The sequence below is a fragment of the Chiloscyllium plagiosum genome, unplaced genomic scaffold (assembly GCF_037043375.1).
Source record: "Chiloscyllium plagiosum isolate Xiang-an unplaced genomic scaffold, Cpla_swu_hap1 HiC_scaffold_12, whole genome shotgun sequence".
Taxonomy (NCBI): domain Eukaryota; kingdom Metazoa; phylum Chordata; class Chondrichthyes; order Orectolobiformes; family Hemiscylliidae; genus Chiloscyllium; species Chiloscyllium plagiosum.
The window spans coordinates 83,838,000-83,861,733 of NW_028270150.1; the positions used below are offsets into that span (position 1 = coordinate 83,838,000).

At 40.7% G+C, this 23,734-nt stretch overlaps 1 protein-coding gene across 7 annotated transcripts in view; it reads left to right on the plus strand.

Annotated features, from left to right (window-relative positions):
• LOC122554976 (rho GTPase-activating protein 6) overlaps positions 1–23,734 on the plus strand; it is a 538,092-nt gene that overhangs the window by 364,643 nt on the left and 149,715 nt on the right. The window lies entirely within an intron of this gene.

Here is a 23,734-nt window from a genome sequence, read left to right on the forward strand (position 1 = left end):
TAATTTCGGTGATGGCATTGGCAAAATCCTAACTTTGCAAATGTATGTTATATATGACAACCATGTTATTGTGGTGAAAATCAATATACACTTTGTCTAAACACAAGGTTAATGTATGTAAGCTTAGATTGTTGGATTGGTTTTGGTGAGACGTATTACGTATTTAAAGGTGTTCAACCCAGGTGATCTAGGTTGACGATGAAGAGTCACGCAGCTGTACAGAACCCTATGAACCAACTCGTTCATGCTGGCTGGATATCCTATATTAATCTAGTCCCATGTGCCAGCAATTGGTCCATTTCCTGCTAAGCCCTTCGTATCCATATACCCACCCAAGTGCCTTTTAATTGTACCAGCTTCCTCCACTTCCTCTGGCAGCTCATTTCATACACACACCAGTCTCTGGAAAAAGTTGTCTCAAGGGTCCCTTTTAAATCTTTTCCCTCTTCCCTTAAACCTATGCCATCTAGTTTTGGACTCCCCCAGCCTATTCACCCTATCCATGTTCCTCATGACTCTATAAATTTCTGTAATGTTGCCCCTCAGCCTCTGATGCTCCAAGGAAAATAGCCCCAGCCTATTCAGCCTCTCTGTATAGCTCAAATATTCCAACCCTGGCAACATCCATCTAAATCTTCACTGAACCCTTTCAACTTTCAGAACATCCTCTGCCCTTGAGCCCCGCCCCTCCAACCGCCACCAGGACAGAACCCCACTGGTCCTCACCTACCACCCCACCAATCTCCATGTATCCTGCCCCCTGTAAAAACGCCATCCCATTCTCCCAATTCCTTCGTCTCCGCCGCATCTGCTCCCAGGAGGACCAGTTCAAAATACGTACAACACAGATGGCCTCCTTCTTCAAGGACCGCAATTTCCCCCCCGACGTGGTCGACGGTGCCCTCCACCGCATCTCCTCCACTTCCCGCTCCTCCGCCCTTGAGCCCCGCCCCTCCAACCGCCACCAGGACAGAACCCCACTGGTCCTCACCTACCACCCCACCAATCTCCATGTACAGCGCATCATCCGCCGTCACTTCCGCCACCTCCAAACAGACCCCAGCACCAAGGATATATTTCCCTCCCCTCCCCTATCAGCTTTCCGTAGAGACCACTCCCTCCGCGACTCCCTTGTCAGATCCACACCCCCCACCGACCCAACCTCCACTCCCGGCACCTTCCCTTGCAACCGCAGGAGGTGCCCACACCTCCTCCCTCACTTCTCTCCAAGGCCCCAAAGGAAACTTCCATATCCGCCACAGATTCACCTGCACCTCCACCCACATCATCTGCTGCAGCCGGTGTGGCCTCCTCTATATTGGGGAGACAGGCCGCCTACTTGCGGAGCGATTCAGAGAGCACCTCTGGGCCACCCGGACGAACCAACCCAACCACCCTGTAGCACAGCATTTCAACTCCCCCTCCCACTCCACCGAGGATATGCAGGTCATTGGACTCATCCACCGCCAAACCACAACAACGCGACGGTCGGAGGAGGAGCGTCTTATCTTCCGACTGGGAACCCTCCAACCACAGGGGATGAACTTGGACTTCACCAGTTTCTTCATCCCCCCTCCCCCCACCTTGTCTCAGCCGAATCCCTCCAGCCCGGCACCGCCTTCCTGACCTGCAGTCTTCTTCTTGACCTCTCCGCCTCCATCCTACTCCGACCTATCACCCTCACCTTGACCTCTTTCCACCTATCACATTTCCAACGCCCCTCCTCCAAGTCCCTCCTCCCTACCTTTTATCTTCTCCTGCTGAACACTCTCTGCTCATTCCTGAAGAAGGGCCTGTGCCCGAAACGTCGAATCTCCTGTTCCCTGGATGCTGCCTGACCTGCTGTGCTGTTCCAGCAATAAAGTTTCAACTCAGAACATCTTTCCTATAGCAGGGAGACCAGAATTGCACACAATATTTTAAAAGTGGCCTAACCAATGTTCAGTACAGCCACAACATGATCTCCCAACACCTATACTCGGTGCCCTGACCAATAAAGGCAAGCATACCAAATGCTGCCTTCCCTTGCTCACTACCAATGTCAGGCTCACTGGTCTATAGTTCCCTGGCTTTTTCTTACCACCTTTCTTAAATAATGACATCACGTTAGCCAAACTCCTGTCTTCTGACTCTTGTGTGGCTATTGATGATACAAATATCACAGCAAGTTTGCTTACTAAAATATAATCATGCTGCCACGTACCAGGAAATGCACTGTGGTTTGGTCATGGCTAATAAGTCACGTAAATTTCATGTGTTTTCTTCTCTATCTCAATATATTCACTTAAAGCTACCTTTGTCACTTACTCCTTCAGGGTGGCCATGTTTGGAAGAGATGTAACTGTGAGTCAAATACCAAATAAAAACTGAAAGAACTATGGATGCTGAAAATCAGAAAGAAAAACAAAAATTTACTAAATTGGTTATTATATATTGATACAATGGCATATTACCTCTGTCCGTAATGTTTAAACATTTAAAGAGGACTGATCTTGTTGGGGTTGAAAATAAGAGTTCCTAATCCATTGGAATGATTTAGTACCCTCCGTTGAATAATACATGTCCTAGAATTTCCATCATACAGGTCTTCATATTTAATACGTCTCGATCAAGTTTAGTCTGCAATGGAACCCAAAATTCATTGTTTCCAATCTCATCTTAAATCACAAATTATTTCTGTCTTTGCATTAAGGAAAAAGACAAGTGAAACAACCTTTTTTATTTAAGAAGATTTGACGATTCTAATATAAAGGAAGCATTAGAAGGCCGTGGAAAGAGGATGAACAGGATAGGCTGAGTAGCATTAAAGTGATGATGAATATGGGCAGAGCAACACACATCCGCATTTATGTTTATGTATGTAACCAAACAGACAAGATATGCTAACACTCCTGCATGACAATTATGTCCTAAGTAAACTACTGCATTCAAATAATGGCATTTCAAATAGATGATGTTACCAGGGAATGATAGATTATTTCATTTCTGACTATGTTGAACACCCTCTTTGGGTAAGTACATGAATAAGAAATGTTGAGGAATATGGACCAAATGTATGCAGGTGGGATTTGTTTAGTTTGGGATTATGGTCAGCATGGACTGTTTGGACTTGTTTCTGTGCTGTATGACTCTGACTATTGACTTTAAATGTGGGACAATGCAAGTTTGTGTTTGTTCTTGTTTTCTTGAATTTCTTGCTCTTATTCCCTTTATGGTAGTCATACCATAGTCATACAGATTATTCTAATGCACATGGAACAAAGCAAAGTTGAGGCTCATAACAAAGAGATCCTTCTATTCCATCTTTCATTTAATCTCCAGGTGGATGGCAGTGAAAAGACAATCTGCTCACTTGCTACAATATTTGACCCTGTATAAATTGACAATTAATGATTATTGTGACACCATTGTTGTTAAAAATCCAAGATACCATTGTTACATTATTACATGGTTAGTGCTACTTGTTTTTACTTTCTAACCCTTCATGTAAACTGTTACTCTAAAAACTCCAGTTCATTACTAGTGTTGCAAAATAGTTACTTGGTAGATAACATAATGTGAAATTCCACCTGATGTCTTTAACATTTTAACTTAAAAGATATGAAACAAAATGATGAAAGATTTTATTTTTACCTCCACCCCCCCCTGCCGGAAGCAAATCTGAGAGAATTTGTTTGGTACTTGAGGACAAAAGTCTCAGAATATAGCAGTGTAGGATTTTTGTTGATTTTAGTTATCTAAGTTAATAGAATAAAGCAAAATTTAAAGCATGTGATTTATACATTGAATTATATCTGCTTCATGTTTATTGAACTCGTAGATATGCAATGATACTAATTGAATAAAAACACAGCAAAGCAAAAGCAATCTAAATTGCTAAGATGTACTTTCTATCTAAAAGGGTATTTTGTTCAAAGTAAAACGGTTTTCAGTCATAAAGCAGTTTGCTGATGCAGTGGGTTGAGTGAAGAAGGTGTGCACTTTTTTTTAACCTTCAGGACCCAGCTTGAATCCAGCTCAGATCTTTGTGACTGAAGGTCTTTGAAAGGTTGTGAAAAGACCAATTAAAAAGGTGATCTGTGCCAATGTCAACTTGGCTACTAGTAAGCCTGAGTCCATAAATCAAATGTTGACACAAACCAGGAGAAGCCACATGGATAATTGAAAATGGCTCACAAATGAAATAGTATTAAAGCAGTGGAGAAAATCTGGAAGTAGAATCTAGAATTTCATTGAAATTTTCTTTGGGAATAGTTTTTTTATTTTGGTACAGTTGTAAAATGTGTGCATTCAGTGAAGAGAATAGTAACATGTTGTATAAAGACAAATGTCTTCTGGTTTACTATTATTTGCATATTTTATTTTTCAAATGTCTTCATGAGATGCTTTTTTGAATGTATTGAGGTAAACTGCATTTGAGTTGCTTTTCATTTTTTTTTTCTTCTTTTCCACTAATTGCATTAGATTAGATTACAGTGTGGAAACAGGCCCTTCGGCCCAACAAATCCACACCGACCCGCCGAAGCGCAACCCACCCATACCCCTAATACCCCTACATTTACCCCTTACCTAACACTAGGGGCAATTTAGCATGGCCAATTCACCTGACCTGCACATCTTTGGATTGTGGGAGGAAACCTGAGCACCCGGAGGAAACCCACGCAGACACGGGGAGAATGTGCAAACTCCACACAGTCAGTCGCCTGAGGCGGGAATTGAACCCGGGTCTCCGGCGCTGTGAGGCAGCAGTGCTAACCACTGTGCCACCGTGCCGCCCACATTCTTAAGTTAGGATAGAACAAATGCAATCTGAACAAATGCAGTTGTATTAAAGGAGCACTTTATGCATTTTTGCTGCTCCTGACCAGTATATGCAGACTCTTATTACTGCCTTTTTTATCTTCAATCTCAATTTCTCCTTCCACCAACTGCACCAGCTCACTAAAACCTTCAGGGAAGGAATTCTGCTGACCTTACCCAGTCTGACCCATGTGTTTGATTCTTAATTACATTCTGAGCAATAAGAATGGACAATAAATGCTGATGTAGCCAATGGCACAATTGCCCCATCAACAAAATGAAAAAAACTGAACCAAACACGTTTTGTTTTTGCTTGTATTCTAGACCACCCAAGGACATATTTATCTGTAAACCTTATAATGTGCTTTCTTCTCTCATATATTATCTAACTTAAATCCTGATCGATAAATTCCTCTATGATGTTGGCTCGTTGATTTGGCAACTTCTGCATCTATGTCATCTCCTACTATCAGAAGGCATTTTAATAATGGCTCAGTTGTTAGTACTGCTACCTCACAACACCAGGCATTCTGGTTCAATTCCACCTTTGGGCAATTGTGTGGAGTTTGCACATTTCTCCCTGTGTCTGTATGGATTTCCTCTAGGTGCTCCGGTTTCCTCCCACAGCCCAAAAGTGTGCAGTTTAGGTGGATTGGCAATGCTAAATCCCCATTGTGTCCAGCGATGTATAGGCTAGGTTGCATTTCTTATGGCAATGCAAGGTTACAGGAATGGGGTGGGTCTGGGTGGGATCTGTTCAGAGGATCACTGTGGCCTTGATGGACTGAAGGTTTGCTTCTATGCTCTATGGATTCTATCCTCTGCTCTGTCTTGTCTTCATTCTCTAGAGCACCTTACTTGAACCCTTCCATTTCTTTGCCGTCCCCATCACAAGTTTCATGAGTGCTTATCATGGGAAACCACCTATATTTGGCAAATGGTACTAATCATTTGCCATTTCAACTGAAATTAATTACATGAATGCTATTTATAACTCATTAAATTGCTTTGAACAAGCTGATGTTTAAATTAGCACTCTAATGCAGAGAACTATGATGAAGTACTTACACATTGTCCAGCTTGGCTGAAAATTAATGCCAGGAAAATAGTAGACACTGATGTCTTTGTTTCCCAACTGCCTTCTGTAGCTGTTAAGAATTGTTGGAGGCTTTGACTGTTTCAGTTAGTTGGTTTTACTCTTACACTTTTTGTGTAGCAGGTAAATGTTATTGACATAAATATAAACCTGCTCGGTATGCTTTTGTTTTGTGGAGTGTGCCAGTGCTTTATTTAAGTATGGGGTATTTTTCCATGATTGCGCATGTGCACTAATTTTAAAGAGGTTGTATCATGCACGGTCTGCATTGGGATTTTGTTTACTGAATGGTCCTTCAGCTCACCAGAAACATTGTGCCCACTGTAAGTGGCCAAAACCATGTCTATTGTTTTCAATCATTAAAAGCTTCAATCAGTTTCTTTATGCAAGTTTTAGATCACCACTCCCACATATGACTCTAACATTATAGTACTTGAAAAACTTATTTTGTCCTCCCTGTCTGATCATTAGCACGTAACGCATTGCCAGAGAGCAAAATTTCGCAAAAGGGAAATCATGTTTGGCAAATTTATGGAAGTTTTCTTTTGAGGATGTAATTAGTAGGATGTGTAAAGGGTACCCAGCAGATGTATTACAAAAGGCAGCAGATAATATGCTACACTTGAAGTTAATGCCCAACATTAAGGCCCTGGAGGTTGACTGTTAGAGTCTTAAAAGAAATGGGTAGTGAGATAGGTGTTACTTCGGTCTTAATTTTCCAAAAATTTCTTGGATTCTGGGAAGGTTCCATTAAATTGAAAAATAGTGAAAGCAACTCCTTTATTTTTTTAAAAAAGGAAAAAAAACTACAGGGTAAGCCAGACTTAATATCAGTCAGATGGAACATGTTAACAGCTATTTTTAAAGATGCTATAACAGGACCTTTAGAAAAACGACAAGGTCATCGGGCAGTGTCAACATGTTTTTATGCCAGGGAACTCCCTTACTTTACCCAATTTCTTTGAGGAAGTAACATATGGTGAATAAAGGGGAATGATTTGATATACCGTACAGCGATTTCCAGAAGGCATTTGATGAGATGCCACATAAAAATCGTTGTGGAAAGTAAAAGTTCATAGTGGGCAGCATACTGGCTAATTAACAGGAAATGCAAAGTAGCGATTAAATGAATCACTTTCTGTTTGGCAAGATGTAATGAAAAGTGTGGAGCCGGAATTGGTGCTGGGAGCTCAAGGTTTTGGTAAATTGCTTGAAGTGACCAAAGATATGGTTACTACACTTCTTAATAACTAAATTTTCAGATGACAAAGATAGGTGGGAAAGTAAGTTGTGAAGAGGGTGCTGGAAGCTACAAAGGGATATAGATTCAGTGAGATAAGCAAAGAGTTGGCAATGGGTTTAATGTGGGAAAATAAGAAATTGTCCATTTTGGCAGTAAGAGTTTTAAAAAAAAGGAAACCTATTGTGTAAATGGTGGGAGGTTTCAGAACTCTGCAATGCCATGTGTTTCCTTGTACATGAATCACAGAAGGTTAGTATGCTGGTACAGCAGGTAATTAGGAAAGCTAATAGAATGTTTATTGTGAGGGCAATTGTATACAAGAACAAGGGAGTTTATGATTGTTATAAAGGGCATTTATGAAAGCACGTCTGAATCATTAAACTACATTTATATCCTCTTTATTTAAGGAAGGATTTAACAGCATTGGGACTATTGCCTTGAATGGGCAGGTTTCGTGAGGAAATATTGAACAGGCTTGGTTTGTATCAGTTAGTATTAGGGGGAAGGGTCGCTTGATCTGAGGTGTATAAGATCTTAGCAGGGTGGATATGGAAAGACTGATGATCTTGTGAGAGATTCTACAACTAGAGATCATTGTTTTAAAAATAAGGGATTACCCACTTAAGACAAAGATAAGGAGAAACTTCTCATGGGGTTCATGAGACTTTGGAACACTTCCTCAAAAGGTAGTGCAAGCAGAGAATTTGAATATTTTTAAGGCAGAGGTAGATAAATTCTTGATAAAGTGTTGAGTGATTCTAAGAGGTGGGTGAAAACATGGACTGCAGTGGTTCCCCTGAATAGGAGTGAACCCATTCATTTAAGTGGGAAATTTACCTTCCCGGCAGACTCATGGTCCCTGGTTCCAGTAAGTTCCCTTTAATGTATCGGGCAGCGGAAAATGATGCCATGGATACGGGCATCACCAATTCAATTGAATGATCGTAAGGTTGTGAGGTCAAGTGGCCTCATACATATTTTTGAATGTTCAAGTTGCAGAGATCGGTTTGAAAGGGGAATTTTCAAACCCACTGTTTGTAACTAGTGGAGTCCTGTAAGGATTAGTGCTAGGGCCTCAACAATTTACTGTCTAAATTGATTACTTGGATGAAGTGACAGAGAATAACTGACGTATTTGAGTATTCTGGCGATTCAAAGCTAGGTTGGAATGTAAGTTGTGTGAGGGACACAGGCTGGAAAGACATTTGGACAGGTTTTTTGAGTAGGCAACTAGGTGGAAGAATGACTAATTTGGGGAAGAATTATGTTAATAGTTCTTCCATCTTGTGCTGAGCTTTGCTAGAGCATGCAACAAGCCTGAAACAGATGTTGGCCAGGGAACTGGAAGGTGTGTTAAAGTGGCAGGCAACTGGAAGCTCAGGTCTTTATTGTGGATAGAATGTAGATGTTCTGTAAAGCAGACACCCAATCTATGCTTTACTTTCCCAAAGTAGAGGAGACCACATTGTGAGCATTCAGAGGTGATCCTCTGAAGCAGGTGGGAGTTGAACCTGGGCTTTCTGATTTAAAGGTTGGGGCACTACAAGAGGCCGTAAATATCAAATTATAAACATGTCAACTTGTCAATCCTTCTCCCCATTTCACTTTCCCATCATCTCAACAATTTCAACACCACACCCACCACTCCTGTTTATACCCCTCCCTGTGCCCTCATCACAAAGCCACTTGGAAATAAAAGCACGAAGCACCCTAAAATTAAGTCAACAGCAAGAAGTGATATACAGTTGGAAGGTGTAGAATCTGTGTGGTAGAGTTGAGGAATCATAAAGAAAAAAAAAACCCTGGTGTGAGTTATTTACAGGCTTCCTAGCAGTAGTCAGGATGTGGGGAAGAAAATGAAATCAAGACGTAGTAAATGCAAGTAAGAAAGACACTATTACAGTAATCATGGGGTATTTCAATATACAGATGAACTGGGAAAATCAGGTTGGTAGTAAATCTCAAGAAGGATTTTGTGGAATATCTGAGATGGTTGTTTTGTATTTGGAGCAGCTTGTGGTAGAGCCCATCAGGGAACAGGCATTTCTGGAGTTGATGTACAATGAGGCAGACTTGATCAGGTAGCTGAGGCTGAAGGACTCCCTAGTGGGACAGTGATCATAGTATAATAAACTGCAGGGTATATTTTGAGAGGGAGAAGCTAGCATCAGTTAGAATTGAGAACAGGTAACTACAAAGACATGAGGGAATATACTCGATTGGAAGCAGAGCCTAGCAGGGAAGATGGAGGAGTTTCTGGGGATAATTAAGGAGGCACAGCAGAAATTCATCCCAAGGAAGAAGAAACATACTAAGGGGAAAGTGAGGCAATCATAGCTGACTAGGAAAGTCTCAGACAGCAGAGGATTTGGAAACCTTTAACAATCTGCAGAGGATAACTAAAAAAAATAGCAATAAGGATGGGGTGAGTGGATGAAGAGAAGATGAAATATGAGGCTAGGCTAGCTAGTAACATAAAAGAGGATTGCAAAAGTTTTTGTTAAAGTATCTAAAAGGTAAGAAAGAAGCAGGAGTGGACATTGGACCGCTGGCAAAGTATTAAAGAGGAGCAAAGAAATGTTGGAGGAACTAACTAGGTACTTTGCATCAGTCTTCATGGTGGAAGGCACCAATAACACTAGAACTTTTGAGAGTCAGAGGGTAGCAGTGAGTGTGGTGGCCATCACTAAGGAGAATGTGCTGGGGAAGCTGAAAGGTCTGAAGGTGGGTAAATCACCTGGCCCAGAGTTGTGAGGATGATAGCTGAAGAGATTGTAAAGGCATTGGTGATCTTTAAGGAACCATTGAATCAAAGAAGATCCCAGAGGACTGGAAAGTGGCAAATGTAACACCCTCATTTAAGAGAGGTGAGCAGAAGATGGGAAATTATAGACCAGTTAGCTTGACCTCAGCTGTTGGTAAAAGTTTAGAGTCCACAATTAAGGATGAGATTGCACAGTACTTATAAGTGCATGGTACAATAAGACTAAGTAAGCACGGCTTTATCAAGGGGAGGTAATGCCTGACAAGCCCGAGGAAGTAATGAGCAAGTTAGACAAAGGAGAACCAGTGCATGTGATCTATTTGGATTTCCAGAAGGCCTTTGACAAGGTGCCACACAGGAGGTTACTGGCATAGGTTAAGGATTGGCAGAATGCAGATAGGGATAAAAATGCCTTTTTCACGAAGGCTGCCAGTGTACTGGGACCACAACTATTCACATTATATATAAATGACCTGGACAAAGGCACTGAGGGCATTGTTGCTAGGTTTGTAGATGAAGCAAAGGTAGATGGAGGGCCAGGTAGTGTTGAGAAAACAGGGAGACTGCAGAGCGATTTGGACAGGCCAGGAAAGTGGGCAAAGAAGTGGCAGATGGACTAGAATGAGAGAAAATGTGAAGTTACCTACTTTGGTAGGAAGAATATATTTTCTAAATGAGGAAAGACTTTGGAAATTTGAAGCACAAAGGGACTTGGGAGTCCAAGTTCAGGATTCTGTTAAGGTTAACATGAAGGTTTTTTTGGCAGTTAGGAAAGCAAATACAATGTTAGCATTGATTTCAAGAGGATAGAATGCAAGAGCAGAGATCTACAGTGTCAGCAGTACAAGTCTCTTGAGATATTGTGAGCAGTTTTGTGTCCTATGTCTGAGAAAAGATTTTGGCATTGGAGGGGGTAAAGAGGTGTGTAAGAATGATTTTGGGGATGAAGGGCTCGGTCATGGGATGAGCGGTCGAGGACTCTTGAGACTGAACTCAATGGATTATTGAAGGATTGGGGGGGGGGGGGCGGGGGGCTCTGGTTGAAACTCTCAGAATACTGAGTGGACACAGTGACGTCTCCATGAGTAGGAGAGACTCGGACCAGAGGGCACAGTGTCTGTGAAAGGATGACCCTTAGAATGTAGAGGAAGAGGCATTTCTTCAGTCAGAGGGTGGTGAATCTGGAAGGCTGTAGAGGCCAAGTTATTGAATGTGCTTAAGGCAGTGGTATGTTCTTGATTAGTAAGGGTTAAGAGAAGAAAGCAAGATAATGGGGTTGTGAAACATATCAGCCATGATCAAATAATGGAGCAGGCTTGATAGGCCGACTGGCCTAATTCTGCTCCTGTGTCTTATGGGTCTCTGATCCTTATTGTACTTTTCCGACATATCCACTGTGCCAAATAGGATCAAGTTACAGTACACACATCATAAAATACTTGTCAAACTTGTCCTCAAAGTGTCAACACCTCATTATCATGCTATGTATATGTTCTGTATGGCTGGCTGCTCTTAATGCTGATTTAAGAAAGAAGTGCACGCATTCATAGCATTTTCCTCAACATTTCAGATTACATTACAGTCAGAAGAGAACTTTTTGAAGCATAGTTGCCCTCTGCGACATGGGAAGTATGCATCATTTTACACACGCCAAGGTCAGCCAAGAATAATGGAATATTATAGAGGTTACCTGTTTATAGGTGTCAGTTAAGAAATAAATATTGTCCAGGACATTGGTGATGTACTTGCCTGCTGAATCACGTCGACTTAACACACAAGACAGGGTCTTTGCATAAAATCATAAGAGCAGAAAGAGACTATTCGGTCCATTGTGTTTTGCTAGAACAATCCACTTGTCCCACAGCTCTGCTGTTTTGCCAAAGCTGTGCAGATTTTGTTTACCTTTTTAGTATTTATCCAATTCTTTTTTCTGGGAGGTGTGTAAAGAATCTTCTACCATCTCCCTTTTTATGGTGGTACATTTCAGATTATAATGTCTCGCAACTTTTTTATTTTAAAGATCCTCATATTGCCTCTCTTCCATTTGCTAATTGACTTTAAACCTGCATGTTTGGCTACCAATCCTATTGCCACTCAATTGTCCTTATTTATTTGATTTTAAAAAAAACCTCATGATTTACAAACTCTGTATTCAATTTCTTTGAGGAAAACAAGTTTGGTTTCTCCTGTCTCTCACTGAAGTCCTTCATTCCTTGTACTGTTTGTTTCATTTGGATATACCCCATGTGTATAGGACATCACTCCTCCTATGGACTTTCTCCTCTGGGATCTCCAGTGAGAACTTTGTGTTCTCTTTCTTACTCCTTGAATCATTCTGAAATATTTGGTTTTGTCAGGCAGCATGCTCCATAATTTCAGTGTAAGTGGTTTTATCGCATTTATATATACTCTCCTGCAGAAATTGTGCCCAATGAGTACCTGAATGCTAAACTTACAGGTATCTGCTTCAGTATCTTCAGCCAAATTTAAGTAATGGTAAGTAGGACCAAAGGCGTGTGCTAAAATCAACATTTAAATTGGTATTTTATTAAGACAGCACCCATTCAGTACCTGCTTTATCCTTCCACCAAAAGGGTGTTTGCAAGCTGAGATATTTACACAAAGTAAGCAGGTAGATGGCTGTTGCCAGATGGTCTGAAAATTAAAAGCAATATGTCATCAACAAGACCAGGTTGAGATTCTGATCAGTGAAATTTTAAGTTCGATTTGGAACTGGTGCTCTTTAAAAATAGGAAAGGGGGATGCTTCCACCTCGTCGATCACCTGATACAAAGGCTGTCTGATTTTTCTTTTTAAAGACTTGCCAAGTCAAATAAACTTATATTTATGAGCTCTTTCGGGAATCCTATTACAAGGAGGGGTTGTCTTTGAGCAGACAAAGACAAAATCAATTTGGTTGGAATCGAGAAGCATAAAGATTGTGATCGCACTAACAGAGATATTTTACGGACCTTGAACTAATGTGAGAGTGATAGAGACAAAGTGACAGAGGAGCAAACCTGCAGGGAAGTCAAAGATTTGCAAGAACTGTGGAGAATTGACACGGGGGTCTGAAATTATCCAAGATGAGTAAAAGCTGAGGGGAAGATGTCCTGAAAAGTTCAGGAGGAATTCCTGATCAACATGCTCTTAGTCAGACACAAAAGGAGGCATTGCTAGAATTAGTGCTGGTGAATGGGCTAGACCAAGTGGTTAAGAGAGATCATTTTAAAATAATTTGGAGATACTAGTGTTGGACTGGGGTGGACAAAGTTACAAATCACAGAACACCAGGTTATAGTCCAACAGGTTTAATTGGAAGCCCTAGCTTTCGGAGCGCCGCTCCTTCATCAGATGGTTGTGACATTTTAAAATAAGGTTTGGACCAGTATGGCAACAGGGCCAGGAACATTCTAAAGCAAACATTATTTTGGAAGATGGTAATTCCAATTTGATAAGAATGAATCTTTACAGGGCTTTTTGCATGACAAAGAAGACAGAGCATATAATGAAGCAATCAAAAGAGACTGCATAATGCACACTAAAACCAAGCAAAAACCAAAACAGTTAAGCAAACATGATATATGAAGACAAAAAGGACAGTAGAGAAGCAAGAATATGAGAATAGAGTGACAGTTACCATAAAAGGAAATTCTAATCTTTTAACAGCAGATGAGAAGATATCAGATATTGTGGATCCTCTGGTACAAAGTGAGTGGAATATGGAGGCAAAGAGCAAGATGTGAGTGCCTAATTAAGTATTGTAACAGTGTTTATTAGGGAAGAGGCATTCATAAAATATTGTCAAAAATGGAGATGGTGGAGTGAGTTAATAGTGTAAAAATTGAGTCGCAGGGGACATTGGAATGACTGGCTGTGTATAGATTGTATAAAACTCCTAGTCTGGATGGCTTGCATCATAGGTTGCTGAAAGATATGATTTAGATTGACACTTCAGCATTTCACTGAAGGAGTGTTGCAGTGTCATGAGTTCTACCTTTTCAGATGAGTTGCCAAGCCAGTGCTCCCTTTGGCCTCTGACAAACAAGCACAGGGGATTTCTCCTAATCTTCTGGATAATCCCTCAACTAACATTACTAAATCAAACAGGCTGCTTAGTATCACATTGCTATTTGCGGAACCTTGCTGTACACACTTTGGCTGCTACATTGCAACAGATTAACTAAAGCATGTTTTATTAACTGTAAGGCATTTGGGTGGCTTGAGAAATCCTACAGATTCAAGTACTTTGCATTTCTAATCACAAGTAACTATTTGTCGCTGAATAATGATGCTAAACATGTGATGTGGGAAGGCTGGAAATTCCAATTGGATGATAAATTTTAAGAGTTTCAGGAAAAGTAACATTTTTGTGTAAAGAAAATTCAAATGCATCGAATTCCAAGGATTCAGACTAATTAGAGTTCACAGAAAAACAAATTACATTATCAATTATAGAAAGAAGGCTGGTAACAATCTCTGCAACAGCCAATAGCTGGCTTCACTTTATAAAAAACCATCATCTGGAAACTTTGTCCAGGATAGTTGAAATTATTATAAATGGCATTATTCCAAGAGTTGAATATTGCTAGAATGCACTGATTATTGGCTAAAAATTATTTGGACCACAAAAGTGCTTTAAAGTTTATGTACACAATTACTAATAATGGCTAGGTATGTTTGTATTTGCTGAACTGTTGCATGGTATCCTGGTCATGTCAACATTATTCTGGGAATGGCATTTTCGTACAAGAGTTAGGAATAGTGTGCTCAATCATTGTCAATTGTTAATGGAACTGTGAGCAGGCCCTGTATCGTGCAAGGTAGTGTTATTTTGTATGTTAAGTTTTGCTGCAGACTTACTTGTTACAACATAATGATTTGTAATTGAATATGCATCTACTTCAGTTTCTGGGCATTGGCATTGTTGCTAAGTCTGGGATTTCTTGTTGCTGTGAGAAAGCGACGATGATTGGCTTGTTTGTTGTAGCAAGTTGCTACAGCTGAATGACTCGCAAAACCACCTCAGTCAAGAGGTAAGAATGCACTGCATTGGCCTGTTTAGATTTTGGAATGGTGCCGTGATTTAGTAGGGTAAAGTACTTGCCTAGTAAATAGGTAATCCTGAGTTCAAACCTTGGTGCCTTGCTTCGAAATGAGTTTTTCAACGAAGCTGACAGACAAATCTTGCCATACCACCATGTTCACTTTACAGCAGAAGCTGTAACCACCATGCTTTCGGTGTGTGGACACCTTTGACCACAAGTGGTGAGCATGTAGTGTCCTCAAGACCCTGAGGGAAAGGAAGACGGTGAATCCTATTGCGTGGTTCTCTGAGCAGACTGTTAGTCATTTGGCAAAATGTCTCATCACCAGAACTTTCCAATAAGCACCAAGACATTGCTTGGCTGGTGGTGGTAAGGGCACTGCCTGCGAGATCCTTTATGTACACCTTATCAGCCTGCGTCACTGCATGCTGCCCTCTAAGTAAAAGCACAGGGTGGGTACAGACTGTCGCACATCTCCCTCTGGAATATGCATCTATAAAGCAAGTCTAGAGGAAGATGCAGTGATTTTTGTTAAGATCCGTCCCGAGCAGCTCTGTGACATGAGTTTCTGTGCGGTATAGTCTGTTCCCTGGGATGCACACTGAAACAATCATCATCAACTGCGTCTGGAAGACTATCACGTATGGTGAAACATCCTCTCTGGTCTGCCTGAACCTTGTTGATCTTGCAAAACATGGAGCTGATCCTGACAGAGTGTTACAGACTGGCACATTCAAAGGTCCAGGACTACGTGCTGAGGGATACACTAAAGCTTGGAACACTAGGGTGCAGTGGGGAAAGACCATTGTTTGAGGTCTTTCTGCTGAAAGTAAATGGGGGCCCATTCAATTATCAGACTCTCCCAGTGTCTCAGTTGTATATATTAGTTTTGCATTTTGTTGGGATAGTCAAAGTTTGATATGCAACTGCAAAAACCAAATTGCTTTGTATCAATGTATATATAGAAAGATTTTTTATGAATAAAGTATATTTTAGAAATTAAACCGAGGTTCTTAAATGTGGCTGTCTTGGACCCTCCTAATGTGTCAAATGATGTAAATATTAGTATTGTATGTGTAAGAGAGGTCTTTGGTTTTGTGGATAGTCAAACTCCAACATTTTTGTGTTTACCTGATATGTAAGTCTACAGAACCAAGCTGCTTTTGTGTCAATGCCTATATGCAGAGAGATTTTTGTTTAATGAATGAAATATATTTTTGAAATTCAAAACAAATGTGGATAGAAATAGCCAAGATCTCCATATTGTTAGTGTGGAACTGGAAACACACAGCTAGAGTGGATAAGTATAGAAGTTTTCTTTCACTTAAGTGAAGAGTCAAGTTTTGGTGACAATCCAACAGCTTTACCATTTTACTGACAGCAGATTCTTAATTCCCACTTTGGTTTGAAACCGAATGCAAATTCTTAACCTGCCGCGGAAGGGTTTCAATTCTTGCTTTCACTTTGAGTTTTTGAAGGTAATATATAAATCCTTCCTTTCTAGTGCCACTAATTAATAAGTTGCACTTCCATATGCGATTGCTTTTTCGTTTCAGTTGTCAAGAAAAATAGAAGGCTAATATAAGCCATGCTTATCCAATAGCACAGTCAGGTGGTTATAATAGTGGACACCACTTCCCTTTCAGTTCATAATGTAACGCGAGGAGGGGATTTGGGTGTTGCTGTTTCAAATCTACATAAAAATAGGGATCTGGTGTCATTAGATTAGATTAGATTAGATTACTTACAGTGTGGAAACAGGCCCTTCGGCCCAACAAGTCCACACCGCCCCGCCGAAGCGCAACCCACCCATACCCCTACATTTATCCCTTACCTAACACTACGGACAATTTAGCATGGCCAATTCACCTGACCTGCACATCTTTGGACTGTGAGAGGAAACCGGAGCACCCGGAGGAAACCCACGCAGACACGGGGAGAACGTGCAAACTCCACACAGTCAGTCGCCTGAGGCGGGTATTGAACCCGGGTCTCTGGCGCTGTGAGGCAGCAGTGCTAACCACTGTGCCACCGTGCCACCCACGTCATCTTGATGTCTCTCTGTTTTTACTGTCAAGTAGCTTGCAATTGCTAGTCATGCCAGTGTAACCTGGCAACATGTTGTCACTAGGTCAGCAGAGACCAAAGAAAGTTAAGTAATTTTAACTTTTTGTTTCCTTGTCCTCAGCCTGAGCAACTATGCTCTTCTAGACCCCACAAGGAAACCATGGAGCCTGATTGTTGAAGTTTTCCCTCCTTGTTCTTCTTCAGTCACAACCCACCTGTTGCAAGTGCTTTCCTGGGTTCCTGGGAACTGTTGCTGAGAGTCCATTGCGGCACTGTCATCCCCCTTCCATTTTAGTAGCTTTTTATTTGACTCAGGCAGGGGACTGATGACTGACATCAAAATAAGCTCCAATTAAAATCTCCCAGAATTCATTCTGAGGGATTCAATTGATTTTCTGACTATATGAAGCCCACTTGGGGTTAGAACACAGACACAAACGTCGTGTCCCAGGTTAGAAGATTTGATGCAGACATTCTCATTACTAAATAGATAGGGGAGCATCTCTATTAAGCCATAAAAACAGGTCAAAAGTGAAGGGACATTTTCCTGAAAGGTCAATCTATTTCCTTTTGAAGAAGTACATGAGTCATCATCATTGACACAGAATTGTACGTGCAAAATGCATAGCTCAAGAAAGTTCAACCATTTTAACCTTTCCACTGGGTTTAGGGATTACTGTACTAGCCAGTTACAAACAGTTGCTGTTACAACAGATCTAGGATACATTCCTAAGATGATCTGATGTTTTCTGCAAGTCATTGTAACCAATGTGTTTACTGCTTTGGTAGCACATACTTTGCAAAATGACCTGCAATTAAGTTTATTTGAGTTTAAAATTTAACAAAGTATTTGGATTTCACAGCAAGTTGATCAAGATTTTAAAAGGAGAAAATATGACTTAATCTTTAGCTATTCTTTTGTGGCTTAAAGAGTGTACTTTGGAGATTTGACTTCGAGTCATAGGGTCATAGAGATGTACAGCACAGAAACAGACCCTTCGGTCCAACTTGTCCATGCCGACTAGATATCCCAACCCAATCTAGTCCTATCTGCCAGCACTGGCCCATATCCCTCTCAACCCTTCCTATTCATATACCCATCCAGATGCCTTTTAAATGCTGTCATTGTACTAGCCTTCACCACTTCCTCTGGTAGCTCATTCCATACACGTACCACCCTGTGCGTGAAAAAGTTGCCCCTTAGGTCTCTTTTATGTCTGTCCCTTATCACCCTAAACCTTTGCCCTGTAGTTCTGGACTTCTCCACCGCAAGGAAAATACTTTGTCTATTTATCCTATCCATGCCCCTCATGATTTTATAAACCTCTATAAGGTCATCCTTCAGCCTCTGATGTTCCAGGGAAAACAGTCCCAGTCTATTCAACTTCTCCCTGTAGCTCAAATCCTTCAACCCTGGCAACAATCTAGGGTCGTGTTCCTAATGTGTTGTGAATTTCACAGAATTAAGTGGATGCCTCCTACCTTTATGGTGAGTGAGGAGAGGATTTGACGTCATCCATTCTAGAAGTAGTTGGGGAGTCTGCAATGTTTTTGACTATTCTGTAAATGGAGGTTAAAATGCAAGATAATACAAGTTAGCTCTCCCAAGAGAAAACAAGATAAGGAGCACTGCAACTCCTTTCAACATGATATGATTGTTTTGTCATTTGACCGAAATCACTGCTCTCAGTTGTGCTCTGCATGGGTAACTCTTGTGTGGATCTACAATTCATTCATTCACACACACCCACACAGTGCCCTTTGAGTATAACTGCTGGGCATGAAGTCATGGAATTATTGGAAGAGTCAAACTTTCTTCACTAAAGCCTTCCCTATATCTGATGTATTTGCAGGAAAGGAACATTTGATAACATCATTTATCTTTTCTCCATTTCAAGTCATACCAGTATGATATAGTGCAGAACTGCAAGCCACTGTATCTTTCACTTTCATTGCTTGAGTTTGCAAAGTATCAAGCATTTCATTTGCCTGCTGATTACCATTGCTGAAATTTCTGCTTGTATTTCAAACCAAAAATATAGGCCACCGACACCTCTTGGAGATTATTTTAATTCATCTCGCTACAATATTGGCAATCGTCAACAAGCTAGAAGTTTTCACAAAACACATACCCACTGTATGGAGTCAATGACAGATCAGAAACAGAAATTAAATATTACTGAAATTGGTATTGGTAAAATAGTTCTAATTCTGATTTGATTTCTGCATGAGGGGATTTTTTAACAAATGAATTATTACTAAATAAAGGTATTTTGTCCAAGATATCAACTACTAACTAGCCACATGTGGCTTGTTTGGAAAAATGCTTTTGTACATAGTGTACTAGCTGGCTTATTATAGTCATTGACCTCTGGTGTAACTTGCTATAATTTTAGTTTGTGGCAGACTTCAAACAAAACAACCTGAAACAGAATTCAGAAATGTGAATCAGCAATGGTGAATATTTATCACAGCAGGAATGTCATCTACTGTTTTAAAACAAAAGAAATTAAAAACGGCAGTTTGCAATTTCAAAATGGTGGGCGGCTTGGAATTTTCCTTTCCATGCTGTTGGCAATGAAAAGCAAAATTAGTCAGAATTGGATTTTTTTCCATGCTAGTAAAGCTATGAGCTAACAACTGAATTGATTTAAGAAGACCTGAGCAATTTAAGAATAGAGTCCCTGTTTTCACTTCTAGGGAATGAGTTTCACAAACTGTATTGCAACCCACACTTCGCTGAGGAACAGAGAACCGAGTTGAGTGATTTTGGAAGCTTTTGATGACTTCCTTTGAATCCCATGTCACTGAACAGTTTGTGCTCAGCAGTGGAGTTCAGGGAGAAGTAGACAATTGATCAGTATGTGATAGCAATTTGGACAATTGAAAGTTTATCCGAGATAAGATTGTCTTGGACATAAGAGATCTCACTAAGAGGACATTTCTTTCTCTTGAGAGAAGAGGAAGTTACTCTTGAGAAAACCATCAACGTGCAGAGGCTTTAAACTTGGCAGTTATTTGCTAGGAAGTATTAGTGGGAGAACAGATGAGGTTTTGCAATAATGTTGAGAGACATTCAAGACCAAATTAGAACAACATATTTGAAAAAATATACAAATCTATTTGCAGAAAGGATAGCAGAATGTACAAAACCAGAGGATAGGATGGAAGTGTTGCAGAGGGCATGACAGAAAGAATGAAGATTTGGAGTTTCAGATAGTAAATATTAATTAAAATGCATTCATCTTCACTGAAGCAAGTCGAAAGCTTGGGGTAGTAATCCTTTATGTGACAAAAGAGCTGTTTTGCAGATTATTGAGCCATTTAACTGCTGAACAGATGCTCAAAATTATAAATGTAATCTCAGAAATCTTGAACGTCTTCCCAGTAAAAGTCATCTCAAAGTTGATGAGACTCCAAGACCAACTCAGCTTCTGTTGGGAAGTGTTCAGATCGAGGAGAGAAATCGCAAGTCCTGCTGCTGTCTGTTTTAACCTTTGACTGCTGCTTTTGAGCATCTTTGTGATGTAATTTTGGGTCCTCAAAACAGAATAGTGTAGCACAGAATTCAATCTGCACAAACTTTTTCCAAGTGTGATACAATCACATCTACTACACCAATCCCCCTACTTATTTCTCGCATTGTATTTTCCCTATTGTTTTCTGCAATATCATGCAGTATATTCCAAATCCTAACCACCTTTTTTTAAGTGGAAAACATTTTTCTTTGGTCACACCAATTCTTTCATCTATCAACTTATGAAGAATTCTCTTCATTTCCAACTCTCTTTTTTGCAATGTTCCTCTCCCCTTTGCGTCTAGTCCCTGGCATTCGACAGTATTCCATGGACCCAACCAGGAGCAATCCGAGGTTTGAGGGTCCGCACAATGACTCAGTGGTTATCACTGCTGCCTCATAGCGCCAGGGACCCAGGTTAGATTCCATCTTCGGGACTGTCTGTCTATGTGGAGTTTACACATTCTCCCCATATCTACGTGGGTTTCCTCTCACAATCCAAAGATGTGCAGGTTAGGTGAAATTGGCCATGCTAAATTGCCCATAGTGTTCAGGGATGTGCAGGTTAGGTGTATTCGTCAGGGGAAAATGTGAAAGTAATAGAAAATGGGAATGGGTCTAGAATACTTCTTTGGAGGATGAGTGTGGACTTGTTGGGCCAAAAAGCCTGTTTCCACACTGTAGTAATTCTATGTGCTTATGCTCATTTAGGTCTGACAACAGTGACCATATTGTCTCGCTCACTGCAGCCACATCCTCTCTCAGCAGCTTCTCCAATCACAGATTGGTTCTTGCAAGCATTTTGCTGGCCAGCAGGTTTGCTAGTGAGCCAGTCAGCAGCAAATGTGGGACAGATTACAATTGGAGGAGCACAAGAGAAGCTGAACCTCTGATTTGGAGGAGTAGCTCCTCATAGTTTCTTTCTCACATGCAAGGATGACATTTCCTCTGGTTTGGTTGCAGCGTGGGTGATTTCTCCTGAAGAAAATGCCTGCATTGATTGAATATGTTGTGCACCCAATATCTTCTGGACATTGGTTCCAGCTGTCCATGAATACAGCTTGAAAGATGATAGAACAGGAAGCTTCACAGATCCATACAATCTCTTTTTAAAAAAAAAAATGGAAAGAAAGCTGAGAAGTTCAAGGAATCAATCTTTGAGGAGCTGACTGGTGCTGGTATGCAAATCAAAGCAGAAGTGGCAGTCATAGAACAACTGAACAAAAGCTTGATTTTAATACAAAGAGCAAAGCGAGGGAGGGGGCATTGAGATGACTAAAGCAAAACATATCAATTATTTACTGACAGTAAAAGGACTTTGTCTGCATCCTGAAGGTGAGAACCATCAAGATGCAGCAACAAACAGATGAAAGCAGTGCAACAATTTGCATTTGTGAACTTATGATCAAAGTCCTTGCCTCAAGTGTATGCAGTTGTGTTGTGGCCCAGAACAAGAAGTGGTTTTCAGCCGAATCAAGAAAATGGGAATAACGGCTCGAAACACTCTGTTATTAATCAACCCAACAAAGGAAGATGCTTTGTCGTTCAGGCACTCTCCACAGGAATGAGGCTCCACAAGGAAGAAGCAGACCCTCAAAATCAGTACCAAGGAAAACTGAGAACATCAACTCTTATGTATTGCATGAAAAGACTTGAACCTTTTTGGGACAATGGATGAAATGCCTGTACAGAGACTGATGAAAGTATGTCAGATTAGAATTATCACAGTTTTGTTCATGAATGTTTAGATTATATTCCCAATAGTATGGAAACAGGCCCTTCGGCCCATGTAGTGCATGGAGATGTTTTTCTTTTGGAAAGGTGGATATTTAGAGAAATGCATTATTATGTAGTGTACTTGCTGATTTTCCATGGTGATTAGACCTCCACCTCTTGCTTTCACTTAAGTTTGTGGAAAACATAGTAAATGTGATAAAAGGTTGATTCGGAACTTCAAATTTGAAAACTGCATTTTAGTTTGGTGGTTAATTTGTAATAGACATCCTTTTGATAGGAATGAGATTTCAATATTCATTCAGATAGTATGTGCATGTGAATTCTTTTTTGTATATTTGTAAAACAGGGTTTTGGATTGTTTTGAGTACTTCTACAGATTTCACTGGTGATGATTGATTAATAGGCCAATAGTTGTTGCCATTTCCTAACTGCGTTAAACTCTGGCCTCGCTAGGCCTTTTCTGAGGGTAGTTAAGAGTCAACCAAATTGCTGTGGATCTGAATTCATTTATAAGCCAGTCCTGATAAGGATGGCAGATTTCTTTCCCTAAAGGGAATTACTGGATCAGATAGCTCTTTTTTTTAATATATAATGACTGTTAGTGTTTCGTGGTCTTCATCACTGAAACTAGTTTTCAATTCTAGATTTGATTAGCTGATGTCAAATTGCACCAGCTGCTGCAGTAGGATTTACATAGATGTCTCTAAAGCAATAGCCTGCGCCTTAGCATTACTCACCCAGTGACATTGCCACGATGCCACACCTTCCCAGTTAAATAGTCATAGAGATGTACAGCACGGAAACATACCCTTTTGTCCAACTTGTCCGTGCCGACTGGATATCCTAAACTAATCTAATCCTGTTAGCCAGCAATTGGCCCATATCCCCCTCAAACCCTTCCTATTCGTATACCAGTTCAGATGCCATTTTAAATGTTGTAGTTGTACCAGCCTCCAGCACCTCTTCTGACAGCTTTTTCCATACATACACCACTCTCTGCTAAAAAAAAGCTGTCTCTTAGGTCCTTTTAATAAATCTTTCCCCCTCTCACCTTAAATCTATACCCTGTAGTTTTGGACTCCCTTACCCTGGGAAAAGACCTTGGCTGCTCATCCTATCTATGCCCCTCATGATTTTATAAACTTATATGAAGTCACCCATCAGCCTGACACTCCAAGAAAAATAGCCCCAGCCTATTCAGCGTTTCTTTATGACTCAAACCCTCCAACCCCAGCAATATCTTTGAGAAGGTGATGGCAAACCATCATCTTAAACCGCTGCAGTTCACAAAATGTAGGGATACTCCCAATACTGTTAGGGAGGGAGTCCAAGGATTTTCATCAGTGACATTAAAGGAATAGTAATGTACTTCCAAGTCAGGATGTTGTGTAGCTTTGAAGGGAGCTTGCAGATGGTGATGTTCACATATACCTACAACCCTCAATCTTCCAGGTGTTAGAGT